Genomic DNA, 26,996 nt, shown 5'->3' on the forward strand with positions numbered 1-26,996 from the left:
GGCGAACTTTTTATAATTGATTATGACTGCATATATCATTATTTGAATAAGTGAAACGAATTGAAATCGATTTGATTGAAGTCAAATTTAACCGTGAGATTACACAAGTTTAAAAAATCCTGAGTCCACTTTACCCGTGACTTTTTTTTTTTTTTTTTTTCTTAGTACGATCTCAATCCGAATCCTTTGGCTTACCCCTTTTTTTATTTAATTCCACGAAGAAAAGACGACAGAAAAGAATCGCCTCTCGTTCAGAAACGTAAAGAAGGATAATAAGCGATGAGCCAAATCAGGAAGTGACGTCGGATAAGTCGAGAAGTAAAAAAAAAAAAAAAAACAAAAAAACCCGTTCCTTTTATAATTGAAAATTGGAGCGCGTAAAACGACGCAATTGAATTTGCAACGATCGAATTATGTTACCGTTGACAAATCGCCAAAATATTTGAGGGTTTGCCTGTAGCGTTGGTGGTTTATTTGTTCGGAGCATGGTTGTCGAGAACAGCTGTAACCACTTTTCAGTGGCAGAGGTTTGAAGCCAGCGCGAATCGTCGACACTTCAAACATTACCGATTAGTACGCCACTTTATTTGAAATAATGAAATCTCGTTAACGTGATCAATTCGAAATACCGTTGAAATTTCGATCAACGACTGCGGCAAATAACGGCGAAAAAATGAAATTTATTTACGTAAAATTTATATCCGATTTCAGTGATCCTTTTTCGTTCCCTTTCTCGTCGCCTCGCTGTTCTTCGCACTACAGGATTCAAACATTTGGAGTAATGTTTTTTTTGTTTTTGTTTTGTTTTGTTTGTTACTCCAAGCTTCCAGCAGCGTGTTTACTGATTGGCATTTCCTGCCTTTCGTAATTTTCTTCGCCTTTTAGCATGGGGATTAAAACAGAATTATTCAGCGCCCACTGATTATATATACAGACTTACGTGATGTATTTTGTACGGATGGGGCGAGCTAATTTAGGTTTTGTTTAAGCCTATAAAAGGAGGGAAATACGCAATTCAAGGCGTGAGAAATTAGCCTACGAAAGTTCACGACTGATTATATTTACCGGATAAGACGAAAAGGGCAAACGGTTGCCATTGCGTGTAATATTGAAAGGGAGTAAATCAACAGCCGTATTTTCATCGTTTATACAACTCGTTTTAACGGATATTTTCCTTACGTTTTATCAAGTGACGGTTTCTTGAATACCTTTTACAGTGTATGAGTTTAATAAAATCTATCGTGAGCGATGTCTTCGATTTAAAAAAAAATAAATAAAAAATCTAACCAACACATTATAATCAATTTTGCATTCGCATAATCTGATTTAACAAAATACCATTAATCGCAACTAAAATGATTGACATTTTTCTTATTATATAATTGAATTTTGCTTTCTCCCTAACTGTATAACTTAACCATAAAGTTCGCTTTTTTTAACCTGAAAATCGGAACGTAAGTGGTGTATTATTTTTTTTCCTCATCTGTGGTAAGATCATCATCATCAACATATGAGATCATATTTCCCGCAAATTAGAATTAGCGGGAAATATGAGTTCACATTTCACGTTTTCTGGTTTTCTCTCTGTATTGTTATAAACTTTCAATAAAATCTTAGTTTCCGTACCGATAGATCAGACTTAGACATGAAATGAAAACCCTTTTAAGTCAACAACGTGACCAGATTTGAGTCGGGAATAAACTCCTACATCTAACACAGGATTAAAAGTCGATTATTCCCTTGTTCCGTAATGTACCATTAATCAACCGTCGAGTAAATGCTTTTTTCTTCACGTTTAGGTAAAAAATTTTAATTATTTGAAGATTCCTAGATATGTCGTGACGTATATCAGCTTATCGAACAAAACACTTTGATTAAATATCGAACTAAACCGGAGTGCCCGAGTCTACAGACGAAGATCCTGTTCAAACGGAAATGAAACATAGTAGGAGGATAATTGCAAAGCTTAACGATAATAGGAGGCTGTTTCCGGTTCGCCGGAAGTATCGTACGGCCGATTTTAGAGGGGCAAGAAGCGGCGACGAACGGCGTGGCGGATGGTGGTGGTGGGCGAAGGGGGATTGGAAATTCTATTTGCGTCGGGGATGAGTAAAACGCGATACCGTGCGAATCCCAGAGTCCTGTGGGATTGACGAGGAAAATCGGCGGACCGGTATCAGTGGGAACAAAGCGGGAAGACGGGGCAGGTCGAGCATCGCCGTCAGAACTTGCACGCGGGGAGGGGAATTAACAGAAATCAATATACCCTGCAAGGCTCGTTGTCCTTCGGTCTAGCGGCCGCTTCGCACAGTGGGCACTAAGAGCCGAGGCTAGTTTGCTCTAAGTGGCGAAATACCGTGAGTGCAAAGTGCGTTGGGACGTGACGACGTGTTTTTCTTACCTTTCGAACGAGGGGGTGAAAAAATGTACAAGTATCGGATAGTCGGATGATCGCGTTTTGCGGGAATGAAAATGCGGGAACTGAAAATGAACCCGTGAAAAAAAAATTCAACCGCCCCCTCTTCTCGGGGCTTCGGCGAAATAGAAAAAAAAAAAAAAAAAATGCCAAATTTGAATCGCTGTAACTTTGCGTTAATTGCGAGTTAGAACATTGAGTCAAAAAGGATATTAAAGCTGAATATCTTGGCTTTAAGCTCCATCCACCAGATTTGGTCTAGACGTATTTTTTCTCGACTAATCCTATCTTCAAGACACTCGTGTCAAGTTTGAAAAGTAAACCTTCGAATTGGCGCGGCCGTACGTGATATATAGAATTTTTTTTTTTTTTTTTTTGTTATTAGATTATCAAAATAACAGTTTTGTAGCTTTGAGTGTCCTCTTCAAGGTGCTTTTTCTAAATTTTGTCTGCGTCCGAATATAAAATTAGAAAATAAAATAGCGTCCGAGAGCTTTGGTCCTATGTAACTGAAATTGAAAAACCATCGTACAGAAATTGGAAAAAAAGAAGAGATTGAACCACTCAATGACACCTTTATGAATCTTTTAATGATGGCTTTTGAAAATTCGGTGATCAAAATATAAACTTTACCGCGTCTCAGCATCAGCGTCTCAGATATATATTTTCCTTCAAATTCCTGTTTTAAAATTATTCTTGTATTTTTGAATGCCACAGATATATGATTAAAGTTTTTCATACGCTATTTCATTTGATGTTGGATAACTTGGCGAGAAAATATCGCAGACGGAATTAAAAAACAAAGAAGCTTTTCGAAGGGGAAACTCCAAGCTAAAAAATGTTTATTATTAAAAGCTAAAACACAATTCTGTTCATTGCGTATCACAGCGCGAAGTCAAATGTTAACTTTACAAATTTGACATGAATGACTTAAAGATAAGATTACTCGAGAAAAAATGCGTGTAAACTAAATCTGGAGGATGGAGCTTAAAGCTAAGATTTTCAAGCTTTAATATCCATTTTGATTCAATGTTCTACTTGAAACTTGCGCAAACTTACACCGTTTTAAGGTTTAACCTTTTTCAATCAAAAATGGCGGGGGTCCCGTTAAGTTTTTCCAGGAACGCAGAAATTTAGAAGTGCAAACGTAGAGGGATCGGAGATGAGGAGAATTGAAATATACATACATAGAAGGTCGAGATTATACTACGTAGAAATCGAATATAGAAATTCAATTTTAGAATTTAGAAATTGGGTCAAAGTGTTCGATAAAAATAAACCGAAATGCACAATCGTCAGGGTGAATACGAATATAGCATTCTGACGATATTTCTACATTTTCGTTTTCTGCACTTCACCTTTTTATACACATTTTTACTTTTCTATAATTCAACTTTCCACATTTCACCATCGTACCAAAACATTTTCGAATTTTTGTACATTTTTATCAACACTTGATCCAACATTTTCTTCTCTTTTTCCTTCACGTTTCTTATTTTTCTATTCTTTTTTTTTCATATTCTTGCGTAAAATTTTCATGCAGGCTCGATGAATTTCATTAAATTCATTACTTCAATACTGCCTGAAAAACGTTTGAAAACTTGACAAAAAAAAGAAATCAAAAAAATCGAAACCGAAAAAATATTCTCGAATCATTATTACAATACCTAGTAATAAATACATTTTTCACGAACGATTTAAAATGAAGAAAATTACGGGAGCCGATTTTGATTTGAGCTTGACAAGAAATAAGAAAGCAAAAAAAAAAAGATACATCAAACAAAAATGTTTCTGAAAAGAGGAATCAAAATTTGAGGGTTAATTGAGCGAGCAAAAAAAAAAAAATATATATACATATATGATAATAATAATAATAATGATAATCCGTTGATCAAATTGGAATGTAATTCCTCATATATTCCCTTACAGACATAAAATAAACCTTCCTATATACCCAAGCTCGTTTTCTACGTACTTATATGTACGTCCCGACAGCGTGGAACGCGAAATAAGAATCAGTCACGAATACACGATTTCGACCACAAGCTGTATAGAACGAGGAACGAATTATGGAAAGGGAGAAGAAGAAATGGAGTAGAGAAAGAAAGAAGGAAGATAATAAAAAGTAAACGAGGCAATCGGTGAATGAAAAAAGTATCGTCGCTCCTTACGAGTTGCTAATTTGTTTTTATAATGAGAATTTCGCACATACTCGCGAACCTGAAACATTTTGCGTCAACGATCCCATGACGTCGAATTTCACGTACGTAATAACGATTCGGATGAGAATCAAGCAAGAAGTAAAAACAAAAAAAAAAGAAATTAATATTCAAAATGAAATTATAATATACGACTAAAACTGATTGAAAATCGATAATAAATTGTCTCTCAGAGTTGTAATTTTGCTAACTTTATGGAATATTTAATAATATATGCAGCTGATAACTTCTTAGCTAAAAATGATATCCCGACTGATGTATTAAGTAGCGACGAACAATGAAGAATATTATAAATCGTATCCTATCCCCTTTCGTATCTAAGCTCAGTATATTCCACAAGTTTCTACCTATACAGATATAACATCTACCCACATCTACCTTTCTCGCTACTTTATTAGGCAGTCAAGCTATACTTAGCTGCATGAATATTCATCACTTTAATAATTATTCCAGATGTGTGCTACAGCGGGTGAAAACACGACAGACAAAAAAAAAAAAAAAAATAAAAAAAATTTAAGAGAGAAATAACGTAAACGAAATTTAAAGGTCCTCACGAGTCATTTACGGAAATTCGTTAGTTTTTCTTTTCCTTGTTTGTCCTATTTTCATTTCATTATAGTATAGATACTCGTGCTTGTAGTAAGGAAATCAATCAGCGAATGGATAATCGATACGCAAGAAAGTAAGAAAACGAACGAACTTTAAAAGTTGAAAAGAATTCGTATCAGTATTATTATTATTATTATTATTATTATTATTATTATTTATTTTCGTTTGTTTTGCTGAATAAGATAAATTCATCATTGTAATAATAAACTATCAATATAGAAAATGAAATAAAATTATCAAAGAAACCGTAACTTTATCTTCCCCCATTTCCCATATTTTTCTCTTTGCGACAGTCGCTTTTTATCTTTTTTTCCTTTTTCGCTTTCTGCTCTAAAAAATTTATAAATATCCTAATGTAACCGATAACTACGATATATGAGGGAAAAAGGATCACGAAAGAAAAGAAAATAAACGAAATTTCAGGGTCACCCCACCAGAGTGGGTATATAAATTCTATCAAGTTTTTGTTGTTTTTTTTTTTTTTTTTCCTGTTTTTCAATCAATATTCGATCATCGTTGCAAAATAAATAAAGAATCGGAACGCGTCCAACTATCGAATACCTACGTACGAAAGCCTCAAGCGTCAGAATTCAAAAAAACAAAAAAAGCAAAAAAAAAAAAAAAAAGCTCGTTGATTGAATTTGAACAATCAATTGTTTGGAATTTTTTAGAAACCGAATATCCGAAAGCGGATATAATTGGCAGATATCCGTTACTTTTAACCGTGGTTACTGATTCTACATTCCCATCTATCTATCGCGACGATTTTTTTGGCGAAACTATAAATCAGTGTCAAGGTTTTATTTAAAATGAACTGGTAGAGAAAAAAAAAAAAAAAATACTGTCAACTGAACAATTATTATCAAATTAAACGTTTCAATGAGCAGAAAGTATACGACCATTGATGACTACAATTGAGCATTGAATGTTTAGCTGTATAAAATTTTCTTTTTTTTTTTTTTTTTGTTGTATAAATTCCGCAATAATATTTAAACAGCGACTGCAATCGATTGAACTTTTCTCAGGGCATCGAATTGTGGTGAAATTTGCACGAGATGTACGACACAAGCTCGGTTCGACCGAACGAAGATAGTGCAGCAAAACACTGTCCCTCACGATCGCCAATTACTCACCACCATCGGGTTCCACCCTGTATACCGAGGGATTATACCGCCGATATTGAGGATTTGCAAACCCCCGAAACGACGCCCGAGGTCCAGCTTATTACACGCCACTGGCCTCGTTCTCTCCGTAGAGACGAGCTCGCCAATCCTCTTGTGTAATTCAAGAACTTGGTGAAAAAACGAACCGAACACAGGGTGAATTGGACTCACCGGGGCTGATATTCTCGAATCGAAATCCGGGATAAACAACCGTCCTATCGTTAGTCGATGCTTTTTGGAAACCCTTCGAGTCACGCATTGTTCCGCCGAGTCAACTTTTGTAACAAGATGGTATTCTCTGGTTTTTCGGCTCGCTGATTACGAATTTTGAAACGAATTTTGAAAATTCAAAAATGGTGGATTCGATATGGTCGACGAAAATTTCAAATTTCATCGAATACGATCGGAAAACTCTACACACTGAGAAAAATTTCATTTGTCACAGTAACTAGAAAAATTGAGTGAAACAGACCGGAACTAAAAATTTCTCTCACAATCAGTGTATGCGGGGATTTTCGGGGTCGCTGATTGGATTCGCCGTACTAAATTTACAAAATCTGATTTCAGATTCGTAATCAGAGACTCCAACAATTTATAATTTATGTAAAACATGTATTTATATGTGTAGAGGGTTAAATTTCTCTGGAATAAATTATTCCTTCAATTTTCACGATTTTTTTCAACCATTTGTTTCCGACAACAATAATTTACATTATATCGCAATAATTACTCTGGAGTATTGAAAACCCATTAGTATACTATCAAAGGTAGCAAAAAACGGCAAAGAAGTATGTTGAAAATTTCTCTAAATATACAACAATAAAAATGGATATAAAATAGATTGAAAGAATATTTATCACTACGACTCAACGGGTTAATTTGATAAAAAGATGGTTAATTTATTTTTCCTCAATTAGCAAAGGGATTATTTTTCTAACAAGGAACGGAAACGAAATACCGATATTATATCAACATCGATATCAAACGCGATTGAACAAGAATAAAATAAGATAAAAAATGGAATATTAAATTTTTTCTTATCGAGGAGTCAAAGTGTTTTAAAAAATTTCAAATACTTCCTTGACGATTTTGTCGTATCTGAAATGGCGACCTTACATTCGGTAATCAAAAAACTATAGAGAAGAAAAGAAGGCGTGTTCACGGTTCGGAATTTCTAAATCTTGTTATTAATCTCACCGTTTTCTCAAACACTGAGTGGGATAATTTTTTGACAGAATGAATCGAGTAAAGTTCATTGGCGAGGCGGATGAGGGTGTAAAATTAGCTGTAGAGAATTTTGGGAAATCCGTAGTAACGAGTTGTCGGCATGCTCTGCTGCTACGTGGCTTACAGTTCCATCATTGGAATATGAATTACGGAAAACTTTAGACTTGCGGGAAAAGGTCGAGTTATTTGGGAAGCGGGGTAGTTTCAGAGATGTTGCCGTGGATAGCAGGATCAGGCTTATACAAACTTCCCGAGCTGCGTTATGTAGGTACATGTTAATATTAAACCTAAACATATTGAATAATCCGCAGAGAAAACGCGCGGTTTCAAAACTGAAATTTCGAGTCGTGGAAAAAGCGTTTCGTACAATCTTTTGGTTAGCAAAAAAACGAAAACAACAAATTTAAGAGGATATTGAAAAAGTCTGTGAGAGTCTTTGCTTTTCTTTTTAACTTTCACCGACGAATTCAAGCAGTAAATAACTGTACATCGAAGAAAAAACGGTTCTTCTCTCTTTTTCTTTTCAATTTTGAGTTGCAGGAACTTATACGTACAGTCTTTTTTAAATTTTTACCATACAAATGCTCAAAAAAAGGAAGATAAAACGCATTTCAAGGTGAGAGCTCCGGTGAAATATCGATAATATCGAGTTTTTTGTTTTTCAAATGACTAAAAAATATGTGACGAACAAAATTTTGGAAGAAAATTTCTTTGCGCATACATTTTCATCGTAGAAGAATGAAATTTTGTTTTCAAGACACATACTACGTACCATGATCTAGATTTTGTTGAAAGGAAATTTTTGATCACGCACTGAGAAAAATTTCATTTATTATAGTAACTAGAAAAATTTGGTAAAACAGGTATCGTTAAAAAAAAAACTGTTTGAATATTGTTGGAATTACGAAAAACGAGGTACGCGTAAACATTTTGCGCTATCGTCGATCCTTTTTTGGTTATTGCAACGCAAAATAAGTTTGTGAGGTTTACTCTACTTTTTTAGTTAAACAAGGCTTAACGTCAATTTATCGTTGCACGAGCGTTAAATTTTCGCAACAGTTGCAAGAAAAAATAGCAACAGTGATCGTAATGAGAAAGAATAGTAACGGATACTAGACTTTCCGGTAACGGCTAGGAAACTAATTTTCATGTTTTACCTACAACTACATTTTTCGATTGTGGTAAAAAATGAAAATAGTTAAGGACTGAGCGGTAACCGGAACTAAAAATTTCTCTCGGTGTATATTTTTGAGTAATACGAAAAAGGGAAAACCCGATATTATCGAAATTTCACCGGAATCATCCCTTAAAGATGAAGGCGACGAATACTTCCAATTTCTTTTGCAAATCCCGGCGTCGAAAATTTGTCGCAAAACTGCAAGCTCGGGTTGTTTCGTCACCGGGACGAGGAAAAGCCTGAGTTACGACGTTCCGCCATTTGTCGGTTACACGCCATTCCTACGAATGGACAAGCACGCGAGCACGTAAACGCAAAAGTAAACATCAGACGTCAGGGGAGAAGATTAGAAGCAATATTTCTTCGTTTGGAAAATGTTTGCAGAGGGATTGAAGGAGAAAGAGAGAGAGAGAGAGAGAAAGAGAGAGGAAGAGAGCAGGAAAGCAGGAAGACTGGTGAGGAAAATTGGTCTTGATTTCATTTCTGGTAAAAAGTAATACCTGCCCGGTTTGACTCTCATTCGTCAAATAAATCGCGTCGGTATTTCGCAATGCCAAAACTGGGAGGGACAGGAAATTTCATGAGTATAATGTTGTGTAAAAAATCCAACGTAGAGAATGGTTGAAATAAAAATCACAATTCCACAGCTATTCGGTTCAACAGAAGCACAGCTGAATTTACAAATTCTTAGTCTGTTGATACTGTATTAGCGTTCATAGAATATCAAACGATACGAAAATTGATAAATAATTTTAGAAACTAATTGAAATAAAGTTTATAAAACTTTCGCAATTTTTTTTTTTTTTTTTTTTTTTGCGAGTTTCCACAATTATTCTTGAACCAAAACAAAGTCTGCCTTTATACAAGGTTGGAAAAAAAATTTCCCGCCAGGTCCTCTAAGATATTTTGATTGATATTTAACCATTTTTCAATGTATTATTAAGTAAAAAGAAAAAAAAAAGTAAAAATCACAAATTAAATATTCATATGATAACTTAAATGTTGAGAATGTGAAAATTAGTGTTATGTTTACCAACAGAAATGTAACAAATAACACAAATATAAAGTGAACCTGCCGGGAGACTTATGTTTAGTCAAATTTTTCTAACATTTATAATAAAAACCAATTATTTTCGTATGCTTTTAAAGAAGACTGGGAATGAGGATTGACTGTGTACAAATAAAGGTGTTTTTATTGGTCGCGGTTGATGTTTCTTAGTTTATTTTCACACTTTTAATCTGGACTGAAAATAGAAACAGTATTTTTACCCAATTCTCGTGAAAGGGAAATAATGCGTGTGTGAGAAGAAAATATTGACAAAGAGTTCATTTATCGAAGTCAATTCGTTAGGTTCGATAGCGAGTTGTTAGAACGGAACGAAATCAAACCTGCAGGTCTTAAATTTCCTGTGAAATTTATTCATCGATACCAGAATTTTAATGGCGGAGCAGTTTGAACAGAGTTTTAAAAAATTCACGTGTTTCTCTGTCATGACAGTAAAACTAGGTTGCTGATTGTTTGTTTTCTTTTTTTTTTTGTTCAACACGGTTTTAATTTTTTACTATTCTGCAAAATCATGTTATTGATCGACACAATTTAAAAGTCTGAAAAATCTTGTGTTGGATATAAAATTTTTTAAAGCTAATAGTCGAAGTGGGAAGATTTTTCCTTCTTACTGTTCTCAAGCTTTTTCCGTAAAAAAAAAAAAAAAAAAAAAAAAAAACTTGAATTTTAAGCGCGAGTCACTTTACTACGGATGATTGTTGAAACATTTTTATTCGTAATGCCGGATTTAAAACATTTTTTTCTTCAGATTTTTCGCAAGATATTTTTTTTCTCCTTTGTTTCGATGAGAAATAAAATTTCAAATGGTAAGGTTGTACCGAAAATTATGAAAAAAAATTTGAAAAATCCGATATGACATGTGAAAATGTTTCAGCGCTCATTCATGGTAAAGTGACATCCGCTTCCAATTCATTGAACGTTTGTTTGTTGGAGAAAAAGCTTGAAAACACAAGAGAGTAACTGTAAAAAATATCATCACTCCGGTTCCAATTTAAAAAATTTTGGATATCCGGCACACGATTTTTAAAATTTCCTCAGATTTTTTAATTATTATTTTTAAAATTGAAACCGTGTAAAGAAAAAAAAAAAAAAAAAAAAAACCGAGCGTGTTTCAAAGTGAGAACAATCAGAGAGGTCGAAGGTGATATAAGAAAATGATTCGAGCAAAAAAAATTGAGCTTTCGAGAAGAAAAATTTGATGGAACTACAAAGCTTGATAAGATTAAGAATCTTCGACAAAGGACTAGAGATCGACGTTGGAACGATAAGACGGTGATGTAATTATTCGTTTCTGCGCAGCGCGCATAGTTTTTGCCCGAAATGGTCACGCTGTGCGAATATTGCATTAAAACGTTATTACGAGTAAAAGAAGTCGGCTGCTGGCGTGCGACTGCCAATTCTGCGGCTTGACAAGCTTTTGTGTGCGACGACATGAATTTGCATTCGTTAATAGACCACTGCTAATAAGCCGTGAGGCTGAAATTCTCGCCAACACCCAGAGAATTTCATTATTATTAATGCCTCTGGGTCACGAAAACCTCGTAAACTACAATGAACAAATATTCCATCGTTACGACTTGCGATGAAAGAAAAAAAAAAATTTTAGTCATGTTTTGGTAGCGATTCGAATGTCCTTGAAGTCACAGTAACTTTTTTTACAAGTATGTATTTCGTCAGTCGATACTGAATTTCCTGTTCACTGCAAAATCGAATCTGTTCGTTTATCGTTTAATCAATTTTTCCAGTTAAACAAAGTCTTGAAATCAATTTAGAATATTTCCAAAAAAAAAAAAATGGTACTACCCAGTGAACACATGACCTCCATATGACGTCATAGATAGGTCACATAGAGATCATCGACTTTTTACATAGATATGACATAAAAATGACTTTATTGATGACTCTGATATGATGTCATGTAGTATGACATCATTATGACATAGTGCTGACATAAAATTTGACTTTTATATGACGTCATGATTGTGACTTAAATATTACGTAAATATTATGTCTTATCCCTATCACATGTGTGACGTCGCATCAAAGTCATAAATTTATATATTATTTACGTAAGAAATAAATCATACAATTACATAAATTACAAGTCATATTCTGACGTCAAAAGGATATCATAATACCGTCATATTCTTACGTAAGAAACAACTCATACTTTTACGTAAAATTGATGTACGATGAACGTCATACTTAAGCATCAGCTTCCGGTCATTCTTTTACATACGAGTGACATAATACTAATGTCACGACGGTATAAAAAAAAACGATCAACGATACTTTTCTATTTATGTTCTATGTTGTATCATGTATTGATTTAATAATTCATAAGTGGAATTTCATATGACATTTCTTAATTTTTACTTTTATATTTAGTGTCCAAATTTAACTTACCGCAAATTCTCTTTAAATGCAAACATTAAATATATTTTTAACATTGAAAATGTTAGGATATTGTCATGAATAAAATATATAAACTAATTTCAAAATTAATTATTATATTGTAATAGAGGTACAGTAACAAAATAATCACTATTTATAAATGAAAAATATAAACATTTTGACTTTACAAGTTCTGTTGTAACAGTTATATTATTATAAGCATTCTTAAATACTTTTTATCACTATGACATCAGAGTTATGTCATCGAGACGTCAGGTAAGTTATAATCATGTCAGCCAGACGTCACAATTTTATAAGCAACTTTACATCACTATTTTACCTCAAATTTAAGTCATCTTGACGTCAGCTAAATAACAAGTACGTCAGCTGGACGTCATATTTTTGTAAGCTTCCGGTACCGACTTTACTTCTCTATGACATCAGAGTTATGTCATTTTGACGTCAGTTAAGTCATAATGATGTCAATTGGAGGTCATATTTACGTCATTTATCTTACGTAAGAATCTTACGTCAGGAAGTGGGAAATTATGAGTCATATGTGACTCATATACGACTCACATCTTACGTAAATCATGACGTGACATGACGTCATTCTGACATCAGTTTGACATAATTGTGTTCACTGGGTAATGACCGAAATCGATAATTAAAACGTGAATTCGAAAATTGAGCTGGATTTTTTTTTTTTTTTGTTTTTAAATTTTTTTTCTCGCAACCACGAATCAACCGACTCTTCACTTTTTACCGTGAACTGTATTTTTCGGTTACCATAAGGGGCAAAAAAAAAAAAACATTAACCCGAAGATCTAAAAATATCGCGCTTCCGGTTAAACTGTTTCGCATTGTGCAACTTACGGGGATAGATCAGTTTCCGAGAATTGAATTGAGCGTCGTTATTGGGTGAGCTTTCTTCGGAATTTCTTCTTCGGGTGTGAATGAAAAGCTGCTAAATCCAAGTAGCTTTTGCATCTAACGCTACGATAGATGTATATGTATACGATGATCGGCGAAGTGAGGAGAAATTCGCGAATATTCGTCGTTAAACTGTTCCGCACGATTCACTTCGGCGCTCTCGCGTTTTCACGAAATCACAGAAGCGGGAGTTGAGATAAGCTGCACGTATGACGTTTGCTTTTCTTCTTTGAGAAATAACAAAAAAAAAAGAAAGAAAGAAAGAAAAAGAAAGAAAGAAAAAGAAAAAAAACTTCTTCAATCGGCCGACTTTGTGGTATAAAAAATCGTCAAAGTGAAATCTCAAAATTTCTATGCTACGGCGTATTTATAAGGAATTCTAAAAATTGTGAAAACTTAATACACCGGATTTTATCCCATCAAAATCGAGGCACTCGAGTTTAAATTTCAAGATTTATTTCATCCTCTTTTATTCCGTCCCAACCGGATATCGTTGCCCGATCTTTTTCCACCAAAATTTTAATCGAAGGTAAGATCAGGGACGGCGTGTAATTTGCGTTTTCGATAATTTACAGAAACTTAAAAGCGATTGGAATATTTTATGGAAAAAGTACGACTAACCAAATTAGAACTTTAATGCTCGATGAGTCGTAATATTCTCATAAAATCGAGCGAAAAATGTTGGGCAAAAAATTAGCAAACTTTATTTAACGATTCAATGTAGAAAATCTGTTAAAAAACTAAAAAAAAAAAAAAAAAAGAGAACCCAAGATATTGGAATGATAAACGGAAGCTAATATTTCGATTCTTTGTTTCGAATTCTTTAAAAAATTTTATAAATCTGTAGCAGATTCGTTCGCATTCACGATACGAAGGCTCATTTTATTGATAAGACTATTTTCTACGAATTTACCGAAACACTTTTTTTCATCCTGACGACATTGTTGAATATTCAATATTACGATGCTGCAGTAATATCGTTTACGATTAATAAATGGCAATATTGAATTGCCTGCTGGAAAACAGCAAATGAGAAAAAAAAATTCCTTCAACAATCAGTGGCTTACTAAGAAGAGGATTTTTTTGTTTTTCAAATAAAATAGATGATCGTTATGTAAAATTGAACGAATCTACCGGATTTATAACAATTTTCAAGCGATCTGAAACTAAGCATTGACATATATGAGCTTTTTTAATTTCAGTAGATATTTTCTGTTTTTTTACTTTCAAGGAAATCTTCCTGGATTGAAAATATAAAAGTTTGATAAATACTCAATTCGCGATTATCCTGCAGAATGGGAAAAAAAGGAATTGTAAATGTTTGTTCGCGACGATTTTAAAAACAAAAATTCACTTATTAACGAGCAGTTCACAAAAATACACACATACACACATAATTTCAACTCACCACCGATTGATTCATTGATAAAGTCTCTGGCAAGAATTCTCCATTATTTCCCTAATGCAGGTTGCTTGATCAATAAACGAGGTTTTCTTTCCCTCTAGTCTGTATTACATGAACTATGCATATACCGACTATGAAATTCAAGTTACCCACAAGAGAATAATAAAGAGTATACCTGAAAGGAATTTGCGTCAAGGAATATCCGGAACGAGTTTACCCCAAATTAGATTACAATTTAGTCATCTCAACCCGTTTTTGTTCGTGAAATAAATCAGGGAAGGTAGAAAAATTTTACGCAACGAGAGAAATTTTGAGTTCCGGTTACCGCTCGGTCCTTAACTATTTTCATTTTTTACCACAATCGAGAAATACAGTTCCAGGTAAAAAATAAAAATTAGTTTTATAGCTATTACCGGAAAGTCTGGTAGCCGTTGCTATTCTTTCTCGTTACGATCACTGTTGCTATTTTTTCTTGCAACTGTTGCGAAAATTTAACGCTCGTGCAACGATAAATTGACGTTAAAGGCTTGTTTAACTAAAAAAGTAGAGTAAAACTGACAAACTGATTTTGCGTTGCGATTACCAAAAAAGGATCGACGATAGCGCAAAATGGTTAGACGTACCTCGTTTTCCGTAATTCCAACAATATTCAAACAGGTTTTTTAACGATGCCTGTGTACTCAATTTTTCTAGTTACCGTAACAAATGAAATTTTTCTCAGTGCAATATCCATCCACGTTGGGGTAATATTTTCACAAATTAGGTTCACCCAGTTTTGGCGAAATTTTATCAGCTCCTTAAACCGAAAAACGATGAAAACAATTTTGCAGAATGCAAATTGATCGGCAACGGATCCCTTAAGTTAGACTGTGAGCGAGGCTCAATCGCTAAATCAATGTGAAAAGACTTTAAACGGCGTTCGAGGATTATTCATAGAACTTATAGCTGTGATTATTTCAGGTATAACACCGTCAGAAAGAATGGACAAATTTTTTTAAAACACTTTATAATTCGTTCAGAATCACGTCCAATGTCATTTGGAATGTCTCGACTCGTGATCGAATCCTTTACAGACTATTAATTATGTGTATTAAAGTCTTATTTTAATTAGTGCGAACATTTATTACCTGTCTATTTAATTTGTTTTTCTTTTTCTCTTTTTATTGGTATCTCAATTTGACATTCATTAAGTACGGTATTAATTAATTAAGTGAAGCTGATTGAAGTTCTGAGGCTTTACCACCAAATTAGAAAACTGTCAGACAGGATATTAAAACCATGGAAATGTAATACTTTACAGAGTGAATGGTAAATTTTATGGAGCATAAAATTTTGAGAAAAAACAGATCAAACGAATTTATATGCAAGCATGGGCGTGTGAATTATATATGTATAAGAATCGTTGCTACAATGTCAAAAGTCTAATTACGAAATAATCCAATTTCGGTGTCGATACCGATGGCAAAAATATTCCCAGAGTCGGGAATCCGTCGGAGTATATTGCAATATATACGAGATATTATGCGAAACTCAGGAAAATCAAGGTATGCAAGAAATATCAACTGTGGTTAAATCGATATTGTGTAATTATTTGCTCGCGGAGTGTCTGGTGTCAAGCTCTTGAAAAGAATACGAGGATCACGAAGAGAGAGAGAGAGAGAGAAAAGAAACCGCTGCCGAAAATAGCCTCGAGGCATAAAGCTGATTACCCAGCCGTGGAAGCTTGCATGCAACCTGAGAATTCCGAAGAAAAATCAGAGTTTCATCGCACGTGATATGTGTACACTTCTAATATTGGTTAAGTGCAGGGTAACTTTCTATCCAAGACGCAGTTATGTACCTGTTTGCTTTTACTCTTGTCACGAATCGTTAATGGCAATTTGGTTGTTCGGTATTGCGTTCGAGCCGACGCGACGGAGAATGGGAGCGTAAAAACTAAGTTATAAATAGAAAGGTCGAAAGAATTGTAACGCAAAGAAAAAGTAAAATTCAGATATTGTGCGATTTAGCTTTTGCTACATCTGATTCGGGTATCGCTCTGTAAGTTAATTTTCAAGGTGAAAAAGAGTCAGAGAACGCATCAAGTGTTGAAGGAAAAAATTGCGAGCTTTGAAGAATTTTGATTTAAATTTTAACGTAACAATAGCAGTGAAAATATTTTCGAGCAAAATTGTAGTCGGACATTTAGAAGATGAGAGTGAAATTTTTATTTTGTATCGCCGTTAAAAATACAAATGTTACTTGTAATTTGTAATTGAAGGGAAATAAAATGAAAGAAACTAAAATATAAATTACGGTTGCTTCTTTTAATTGAATCAGAATGGATTACAAGTACGACTTGCATTCTTTGTTTCAAGTTAAACGGAATGCAAATTACCTTGTTATTTTGTAATTCGTAGGATAAAATGTGATTAAGGGAGTGTCCTGGTCGATTTCGATGTTGAGATATATATCTCGAAATATCGAAGTCCACGTATCTAAAATGCAAAGAAGAGCTTAACGGTCTCGCTCTGAACGCAATTACGAACAAAAACATTCCGATGAATTTACAGTCGACGCAGAAATAAAGAAATTGCATGAATTTTACGAATCAACTATATTACAACTTCGTAGAAACCAAGCCATTTCTTTATTTCAGCATCGAATGAAAATGTATTGAAGTGTTTTTGTTCATAAATGCGTACAGAACGGGGCTGTTAAGCTTTTCTTTGCGTTTCAGATACGCAAACTTTGATATTTCGAGATATACCGGGAGAATCTCTACAAACTTGAGAATCAATCGCGCATGCGCCAAATAATTGAATCTCATTGGTCGACGAAATCTTCCCGCAGCGATATTCTTGACTGCGACGCAGGGGGCCAACCTGCGCAAAATGTGTACGTTTGAATTTTCAAAGAGCGTGAGCGTTAAATTCCGACCGTTCTTTGAAGAATCAACTTTCCGACCCGACAACAAATGCTTCCCAAACCTTTCCGAGTCGCTGCCTCGATTATTTGAGATTCTAACCTCGAAAATTCGTCACAACTGCATCGCCGTCAGAAACAGTTTGACAGCTAAAACTCGAGATGGCCAGCCTGCGCGAACAGCCGATAAAACTCGCGCATGCGCGGTTGATTTTCAAGTTTCAAGAGATTTTCTCGGTATAAGTCAACGTCGAAATCGACCAGAGCACCACCTTAATTACAAATTATGATTAGGCGGTGTCCATTACCGAGCAGAAATGTGAATACAGCGTAAAGAAAACGTTATTGTACGAAAATAACGAAATGCGAAAACCTCATCAGAGTAAAATTGCGACAATGTGAAGTGAATCGCGTGCAAGCGACAGTTAAGAAGGATAAGAAAAGGTAACTGGTTTTTCTTCTTCTTTTGCGTCAGCCGAATGACAAACTGGTGGGTTCATCCGCTTTCGCTGGCTAATGCACGATCGTTAGGTTGACGCGAATATCTCGAGGTTTGGATGTCGCCGCATTTTTGCAAAAAGTTTTTCGACAAAGGAAATAAGAAATCGATTGAAAAAAATCCTATGACGCTAAAATGTTTACGTTGAAAATTGGAAAATCCAACACCATTTTCGGTATTACCACGAATCGTCGAGAGGGGCGGGCTATTTTTGATCCTTGATCCTTGATCCTCTTTTGATTTCCGGGAAAAGCGTCGAGTCCTCGAGAGACCTTTCGCAGAGGCGGCAACGTGAAACGTCAAAGCACTCCGGCTTATTACCTTGTCAAGCGGAGAGCTTACCACGAGTTTTACTTTTATTCATCTCGACCGACCACCTTGCGTAACGCGGTATCGTGTCGTTATATTCCCTCCGCGTATAAAGAGGGAAATGAAGAAAGAAGGGAGCGGATGGGAATCAAGGACGAAACGTCCGTTCAACGTACGGCAATTGCCCGCACCCTGAGCTGATCGAACCACCACGTTGCTCAATCTCGATTCCAATCTTCATGAAAATCTTTCCAAGGTCTTATCGGCCCGCCAAATGACCCTCGAATCCATTCGTCCGCCGCCGTTTTGTAAAACTAAATCAACAACAATAGCTGATACGGTCCTCTTGATGGTTTTGCGCCGTTACGCGTAACTCGGACCATTTCGTATTTTTATTGGTTCAAAGGGCACACCTGGTGTGACAGCCTAAAAAAAAAGCGATTTTTGGGAATTAAAAAAAAAAAAAAACTACTGTATCAATTATTTAAAAATTTTAAGGGTATATTTATACATATTTTGAGAATACACAGTAAAATTTTTGAAGAAAAAAATTAAATATTTTTCGAGTTACACGCGATCTCCGACGGCGCTGAAAAAAAAAGGTCCACCACTGCTGCAGTGATTCCGGCCTTATCCGTGAATGAAACCTAAAAAAAAAATTCTTGTTAAACTAGAAGATATTGTCCGTACAATGACCTACCAGTTTTTTGATCTGATCAAAAATCGAATTTTTGGCAGGCCAAAAACGACCACAGTTTTGGGTAAAATTCAACTTTTTTTTTTTTAAAGCCGCCATTTTGTCAATTTTTGATTTTTTTTTTCGACCATAGGTCATTGTACGGACAATATCTTCTAGTTCAACGAGAATTTTATTTTTTTAGGTTTCATCCACGGAGAAGGCCAGAATCACTGCAGCAGTGGAGGACCTTTTTTTTCAGCGCCGTCGGAGATCGCGTGTAACTCGAAAAATGTTAAATTTTTTTCTTCAAAAATTTTACTGTATATTCTTTAAAAATGTATAAATATATCCTTAAAATTTTAAAATAATTGATACAGTAGTTTTTTTTTTTTTAAATTCCCAAAAATCGCCTATTTTTTAGGCTGTCACACTAGGTGTGCCCCTTAAGATTTTTCGTTTTTTTACCCTCGTCATTTTCGTTGGTTGGATCGATACGTTCAAATGACGAACGTTTTTCAAATCCATATCGGGAACAATTTGAAAAAGTGTGATGAAAATATGGAACTAACAATCGGGTACGTTTAGTGTGGGTGCAGGAATTAAGAAAGTTGTAATCAGTACTAGGCATCGTCTGATTACAAATTGTAATTAATTATACTTCAATTAGAAATAACATTGCATGTTGCATTGCACGTGTAATTTTTAATGGGAAAGAGAAACTATGCGTTAAATTTTTACTTTGTAATTAAAGTGAAATGGAATGCAAATTGTATTTTCATTTTGTAAACCGGTAATAATATAATAGAAATTGTATTTGTATCGTGTAATTGAAGCAAAATAAAATGCACAAATTGAATTTTTTCTCTGTAATCAAGTTTTGTACTTAGAGATTATTCTGTCACAATCATCTACAAAGTACTGATGTAATTTGTACCACAAAATGTATTGTATTGTATTGAAAAATGTGTATTGTATTTGTACTGCAGGATACAAATGTAATTCGCATAACAAAATTTATTTTATTTCATTGAAAAATGTGTATTGTATTTGTAGTAGAAAAAACAAGTGTAACGTGCAATTGTAAATTTAATTTGTTGTTAGTTTATTATCAACTATAAATTGAATATGCAATACAATGACAGAATTCACGTCATGTCACGTGACCATATTTTAAAATGGCGAATAAAACACGGTGAAATAAATTGCAAAAAATGTAATTGTTCCAGTTTTGTATCTTCCATGATATTGAATCCGAAGTTTTGAGTTTCAGATTTCGGTTCGAGGCTGCGGAAAAAATCCTTAAATCAAAAAATGTCGAATCGAATGAATGGAAGAAAAAAAAATGTTTGTTTCAAATGCCCAAGAAATGGTTGTCAAAATTTTTTCCATTAAAAAATTTGACTCACGCATTACCGCCCCAATTTCTGTCGAGGCAAAACAAGCGTCGCCATCCTCGAACCGCATCTATATCAACCTTGTGCAATTATTTTCAATAACGTGACGGTAATCCCGGGACACGTGAAGTGACGCTCGAAGGATGCGACGAGAGACTAAAAGCGGCACTCGAGAGAGCAACTTCGGCAAGCAATTGGCGAGGGTCGAGGGTTGGTATCTTTTCCGGAGGTCGCCGAGGTCAAAAAGAGACGAAGGCTGGATCCCGTCTTTCGGTGAAACACTAACGCGTTGAAGGATCGTCGTCGTCGGGCGATACGATAAAAAAGAAGAGAGAAAAGAAGTGAGAAGAGTGAGAGAGAAAAAAAAAAAAAAAAAAACAACCCTCGTAAATAAGGGTGGGAATAATTGCGATAACGAGAAAGACAGGCACAGCTGTTTCACAGTCGTCGTATTCGGTGTGGAAAAGCAACAGTTTGTTTCAAAGCTTGGTGAAACGACTCTCCGATCAAAAGATTTCCCTTTGCGAAGCTTTTAACCCTTTTTGGACCACTAAGCTCGCATCGCGGCGACCGCATCAAACGGCTTGTAGATATTATATACTAAATAACACTATACTTTCATCCCTTTCAAGCTTTAACCCCCGTTTTCAAGCCTCTTTTCTTCTTCGTATCACACTCGACGCGGGTTTATTATCGGACGTTTCATCCGAACGGATCTGACGATTGTAATATGCACGTACGAATTTAGCTGCGCAAAAAGCACCAAAAATTTGAAACTTTAACCAACAAAAGAAAAGGGTGAAAAATTATTATCAATTGTTACACAATCATACGATTCGCTTGTGTTGAAAAATTTTGTAGATACCTACTCGACTTGTATTTAAAATTTTTATCACAGGCAATCTTGCCAACAATTGTTCAACCCTAAAAAAAAAAAAAAAAAAAAAAAAAAAATGAAATAAAATTAAAAATTCTCAATCATACCATAAAAAAATTCGCTTCGACTAGCAATGGCAAGGTTCGCAAGTGAATAAATATAAATTTTGTTAAAATTTCACGACGGTAGTTCGATCGGAGAGCTGATACAAAAACGAGGGATATAAAAAACCGCGGCCTACATCCGGTACAATAATACAGGCGTGGGTGTTGATCATTAGTGGGGTGAATTTGAGAGGATGAATTAGTAGAAACTGCACAATGATAAATTGTTGGAATTGTAATCGGAGCGGAGTTTCGGGGTATTGGATTGGACTGGGACTTGGAGAAGGGGAGTGAGAAGGGGTCCGATTCGCATGCAGGTGGAGGTGAGTGGCAAGGGTCGTCGCGACGCTCCGCGTCGGCGTCGCTCAGTTATCGTCGAGCCTCACGAGCGGCCGGACGAGGTAAAAAGCTCTTGGAGAAGCTCGAACGAACCGCGGAATACGAATGAAAATTACGAACTGGCAAGGCCGGGAAAAACGGAAAGATAATCACTTATTTTTTTTTCTCGTAAACTTCGATCGATTTTCGCAACCTGTTGAGATAAAATTATTATACGTGTGTCGGATGATATTATATACATACATATTGGTAAATTTGTAACTACTTTTAACGCGTCGGTTGTGAACATTAATTAAATTATTTATTCTGTGTTGGGTGTCAGTGCGGCGTGCGTTATTAGTCTATCTGTTTGTATAAAAAAAAAAAAAAAAAAACATGTTTATTTCTCGTTGAATAAAAACTTGACGAATTTAACGATGAATGGTACATAAAATAATAATTATAATAATAGTAACAACAATGATACGAAACAGCCGCGATGCGAGAGTAAATCAATTGTTTCAATCGAGTAACGTTTAATTACGCGAAGCAAGCTCGAATCGTTGAAATTCGATACGATAAATTGAAGTATATATATACATATGTAACGGTTAGAAAATTTCTTTCCATTTATTGGATAATAAATTTCCAGAACTCGATTCAACCTCGTCGAATAACCGATTTGGTCGTTTTTACGTTGAATTACACGCGAATCTTTTCGCACGCAGAATTTTTAATTGTAAAACGAAGGTGAACGAAAAAAGATTTTAAAAAATTGTGCTCGAAGCGATTTTCAGATTCTACAAACACGACGAGAATTAATAATTCCCGAAGCGATTGCAGTTATCGGTGTTGAATATATTTTGCAAAAATTCATTGTTTCAGTGCCCGTTGTATATAAATTTCGCGAAAGTTTCACTGCATGAATGATCAAACGAACGAATTGAATTTCAGTTAGAATAAATTCGAGCACCGAAAATTGCACGATCAAAACTATTATCATTCTTCGGTACATGTGAGGGAAAATTTTCTGTCAAAAACGTGGCAACATTATCGACAGTTTATCTATGCGAAGAATTTCGAACCAGCGATGTAAAAACATGACGATAAAAAAAAAAATTAAACCAATTATGCGGTGGAATTCTTTGATCAGTAATGATGGTGAAGAAAACAAGGGTAGAACTTCATTTTTGTTAGAGACAAAAAAGGAATATAAAAAAGAATATTCCCAAAAAATACCAAACGCATAATTAGAATCGTTTCGAAAATTTTTGCACCGCAATTTGTGATAGGAAAAGTGTGAATATTATCACGATATGAAATTAAAAGGGAATCGGTTTGAAACAACTTACCGTGAAAAATAAGAAAAAATAAAAAATCTAACCACCCCGAACTCGAAGGGATTAAATTCATTCATCAGATCCTTACCAGGATAAATTCTTCGAGTCCTTTAAACGAGCGGGAAGTTCTTAATCGATGCTTATGATCAAGGCTACACCATCAATTTTCAGGGTATATTATCTTCGACTAACGCCGTTGGGTGTAATTAGATTTCATTCAAATTTGAAACTCTAGACTCGTTTCAAGTAACCCGCTATTATATATTTTCGTTAAAAATTCTATAATCATTATGAAATTTATTTAAAACAAAAGCCTTTGTGAAAGTAGCGCGGTGAAAATGAATTTTTCCAACGACGATCAAACTACCGTGGCAAAAATTGTTGTTATTTCAAGCTCTGTAAATGATTCGCTGCCCTTTACATCACACATTGCTAAAGGCGCAACCAGTGGCTCGGTCATCGACTGGCTCGAGAAAAGTAATCGTTGTTTTCAGCCTCGCAGAGTTCAAACAAGTGCGCAAAAGTCCCGGGAATGAGAGGTTAAAATTACGAAAAAAAATAATCAACTTTTTGCCAACATCGGTACTGTTTTTTTTTTTTTTTTTTTTTATTTATAAAATTAATAGCTATTACGCTGATAAATTTCATTCGTTCGACTTTTTCCTTCCGAAAAAAAAAAAAACAAGAAAAAAAGAACACACCGTCTGAATTAACACAAATGAAAAAGCGAACGATTCGATCCTTACGATTGAATTAAGTCCTTGAGCTACGAATAGCGGCTAGTCATATATTTACTTTGCATAGAAACATCATAGAAATATATATATATATGTATATTGTATATATAACTCAATTAATCCAAGAGAACAGTTTTGTTAAAAATTCATATTATTATTGTTATTATTATTCTTTTATACATGCAGACCCGCTGTCTAATCCGATTTCAAAAGACAGATTAAGTGCGACTATCTCGCCTACGCTCTTCTGCGGATTCATTCCGCAAATGGAGGCACGCCGTGATTTTTTTTTCTTTTTCTTTTTTTTTTTTTTTCTCCTTCTCACTGCTGAAAAAATGTCGACCAATTTATTAGTTTTACGAAGAAAATCATTCGACTTCCAATTATGTTTCCGAAGTTAATTCTGCAACGTTCATTTTTGTACTCGCGCGGTGTAATTTTTGTTACTTGTTGTAAACCACGTGCGGTAAGTTTGTTTGAAAAAAAAAAAAAAAATGTGTACCACTAGAGCTGCGCAAGTTCGATATTTACAGATTTTGAAAATTTCATTATTTATTTATTTATTTGTTTATTTTTTTTTTTTTTCATCGTCGTGATTGTATGAGCCTTAATTTTTTTTTCAAATTTCGAAAAATAAAAATCTTGCCGATCATGATCTGCAGATATAACGAAAAATCGAACAGAATACAATTGATCCGCGACTTTTTTTTTTTTTTTTTCAACAGAGAATAAATTTTCCGGTTTATCCCGCGGTGTTTTCTGCGTCGTTAACAGCGAGGTGAATACTTATTCGAAGCCCTTGTATATATTTCAGTTCTCATCAAAGCTGAGCTTGCAATTATTAACGCAAGCTCGTCATCAGTTTAACGGAAATTACAAAGGGAATGGGCTGTGCAATCCTTGTTATAATAGGATTACGAGGTTGATCAGGTGCAAATGAAGCATCAACGCAGATTGATTAACTTAGTTTTCAAAATCTATTTTTCCTTCATTGATCACAATCGCTCGATCTATAAGCTGTATAAATTAACGCTGTTGGAATTTGATCGGAAAATTTTTTGTAACTGTAAAAAATAAAACTGGACATAGCAGTGTCGTTGAAAGTTTGCGATTGGAAATTGAAAATTTATCGCGCGGTATAAACGGGGGGAGAAAAATTATTGTCGCACACTTTTCTTCTGGATAATTTTACACCGCGTATCGTAAATTCCTATAATTACGAAATTATCGCGTGTCTAATGATACAAGGACGTATGAGCCAAAAAGATAAATTTGGTGATAAAAGAGCGTATAATTTTTTTTCTTTCTTTTTTTCTTCATTTTTCGCTGAATTCGATACAAAGGCACTGAAAACGCGTATCTAAATTAAAATCAGCCGAAAGAATAAGTAAAGGTAGAAGGTCTTATGTTTGGTGTGGATACGCCTTTTCGGCACCAAAATATATTTTTATTTATCAGACTTATAAATGGTGTAAGGATCGCATTCACCAGTTTTGCGTTGCTTTTTTTTCCGCAACGTAAAAATTTATCGTTTTTGAGGAAAATCATTAACATTTTATAAATTTTCAAAAAATCATATCAATCGTAACGATATAAGGTCGTATTTTTCGAATTTTTTTTTTCTCTTCTCTTCTTTCCCAAACGCTGTAAACCCTTTCAGTCGCACATTTTTCAACTCGATATTTTTGCCTGAATTTTATTACTCAGGAGTTTTTCGGATCGGCGATCACGCGTCCAAAGTCGGAAATTGATAATTTCTCAATGCAAGATGGCGGATGTATATTCTAAGGATAAAAAACAAAAATAAATAAAAAAAAAAAAAAATAAAAATTCGATAATTCTGGCAGGAACTTGTTACTCGGTGGTTTTTGGGTTTACAAGAAGTAAAAAAGATCGTTTGAAGTTGCAAATACCTAAACTGCGGTAAGACTAGGGAATTAAAATCGCGCTGAGCATTCGACTGTGACTGAAAGGTTTAAAAACCTTTGAATCGTAAATATTCGTCGATTACGGAAAGAATCTTTAAAACTTTTTATTCTCAGAAAAAGTAATGTCAAACGTAACGTACGATCTTACACCATTGTTAGTGAACGTGATTACTTTTCACAAAGTTCACGACGAAAGGGTTGTTACAACTTTCAATTCCAACATTTTTCAACGTATCCCCTCATGTTTTTCGCGTAAACACAAAGGTGGGAAAAAACGCGCCCTTTTACCTTTACGCGTGGTAAAAGGTCGCGTAATGGCGCATACGTACTTATACAATTAGACACGCGATGTAAAGTCATTCGTCCCCTTATCTGATCCGTATTTCATACAATATTTACACCAACGTCTCCCTGTCATTTTACAAGCAGAGTTTATCTGCACCGCACGGTCTTTGGTTGTAGAAAAGTGGGAAGAATCACGTGGCGAAGGTTATGTTACGACGCTGATGTAAACTATAAAATGAACCTTTCAACACCGAGCCACACCAAAGATTATATACAGTCGAATTTATGATTCGATAATCTAGTGAAAAAGACACGATGTTTGAAACATAGGAAATTTAGCATTTTGTGAACTGTTTTATAATTCTTTTAGAAAAAAAAAATTCCTTTTTCTCTTCATTGTTGTTGTTTATTTTTTTTTTTTTTTTCACCAGCTTCCATTTATTCAGAGTTTCGTTTGAATCTCTGATTGCACTTTTACCTCGAATCAATTTTCACCCATTTCGCACTCGCTCGATAGCAGCAGCCGCAGGTCAATTTCAAAGATTCCCACTCGCCATTTGTATAATTTGTAAGCGTAAAAATATCACGGTCAAAAAATATCCCGTATCGTATTTCGGAATTTCTTGACAGACTCGCGGATGCTTGAAAAATTAACATCCTTTAGAATCGCATTTATTTCCTTGAAGAAAGAACAAAACCGCAAGAGAAAAAAAATTCAATTCCAAAGCTCCTTACGAGAGATTCAGTCTAACTAGGAATTCGTTAGGTAGGTATTCCAATTTTGAACAAATGAAAACCTCGAAAAAAGCGTTAAAAAAAAAAAAAAAGAAGATTTTAATCGAATATCATCACGTCGTATTTTCATCGAGCGAAGAATTGCAAAATTTCTGTAATTTTTTAACGCTTTTTTTGTAATACCAGAATTTTAGGGGATTCGTTTTTTTACTCGAGAAATTCTTGATTAGTGGAGTAAGAAGAATAAATAAAAAAAATAACAAAAACAAACAAAAAAA

General features: G+C 34.7%; 2 protein-coding genes and 1 long non-coding RNA gene across 9 annotated transcripts in view; 2 read left to right on the plus strand and 1 right to left on the minus strand.

Moving 5' to 3' along the window:
- LOC124216877 (14 kDa phosphohistidine phosphatase) overlaps nt 1-26,996 on the minus strand; it is a 127,036-nt gene that overhangs the window by 7,474 nt on the left and 92,566 nt on the right. The gene's annotated exons all lie outside the window — the stretch shown is intronic.
- LOC124216879 (uncharacterized) lies at nt 2,329-7,024 on the plus strand. Its single transcript, XR_011176902.1, has 5 exons — nt 2,329-2,426; nt 3,529-3,610; nt 4,346-4,541; nt 5,089-5,317; nt 6,270-7,024. It is a non-coding gene; the product is annotated as an uncharacterized lncRNA (long non-coding RNA).
- Nucleotides 21,776-26,996, plus strand: part of LOC124216871 (arrestin homolog) — a 96,002-nt gene continuing 90,781 nt past the window's right edge. For all 3 annotated transcript variants that reach the window (XM_046621932.2, XM_046621931.2, XM_046621934.2), the window contains exon 1: nt 21,776-22,137. The gene's annotated coding sequence lies outside the window, so the exon portion shown is untranslated. The remainder of the gene's footprint in view (nt 22,138-26,996) is intronic.

The sequence above is a fragment of the Neodiprion pinetum genome, chromosome 4 (assembly GCF_021155775.2).
Source record: "Neodiprion pinetum isolate iyNeoPine1 chromosome 4, iyNeoPine1.2, whole genome shotgun sequence".
Classification (NCBI taxonomy): Eukaryota; Metazoa; Arthropoda; class Insecta; order Hymenoptera; family Diprionidae; genus Neodiprion; species Neodiprion pinetum.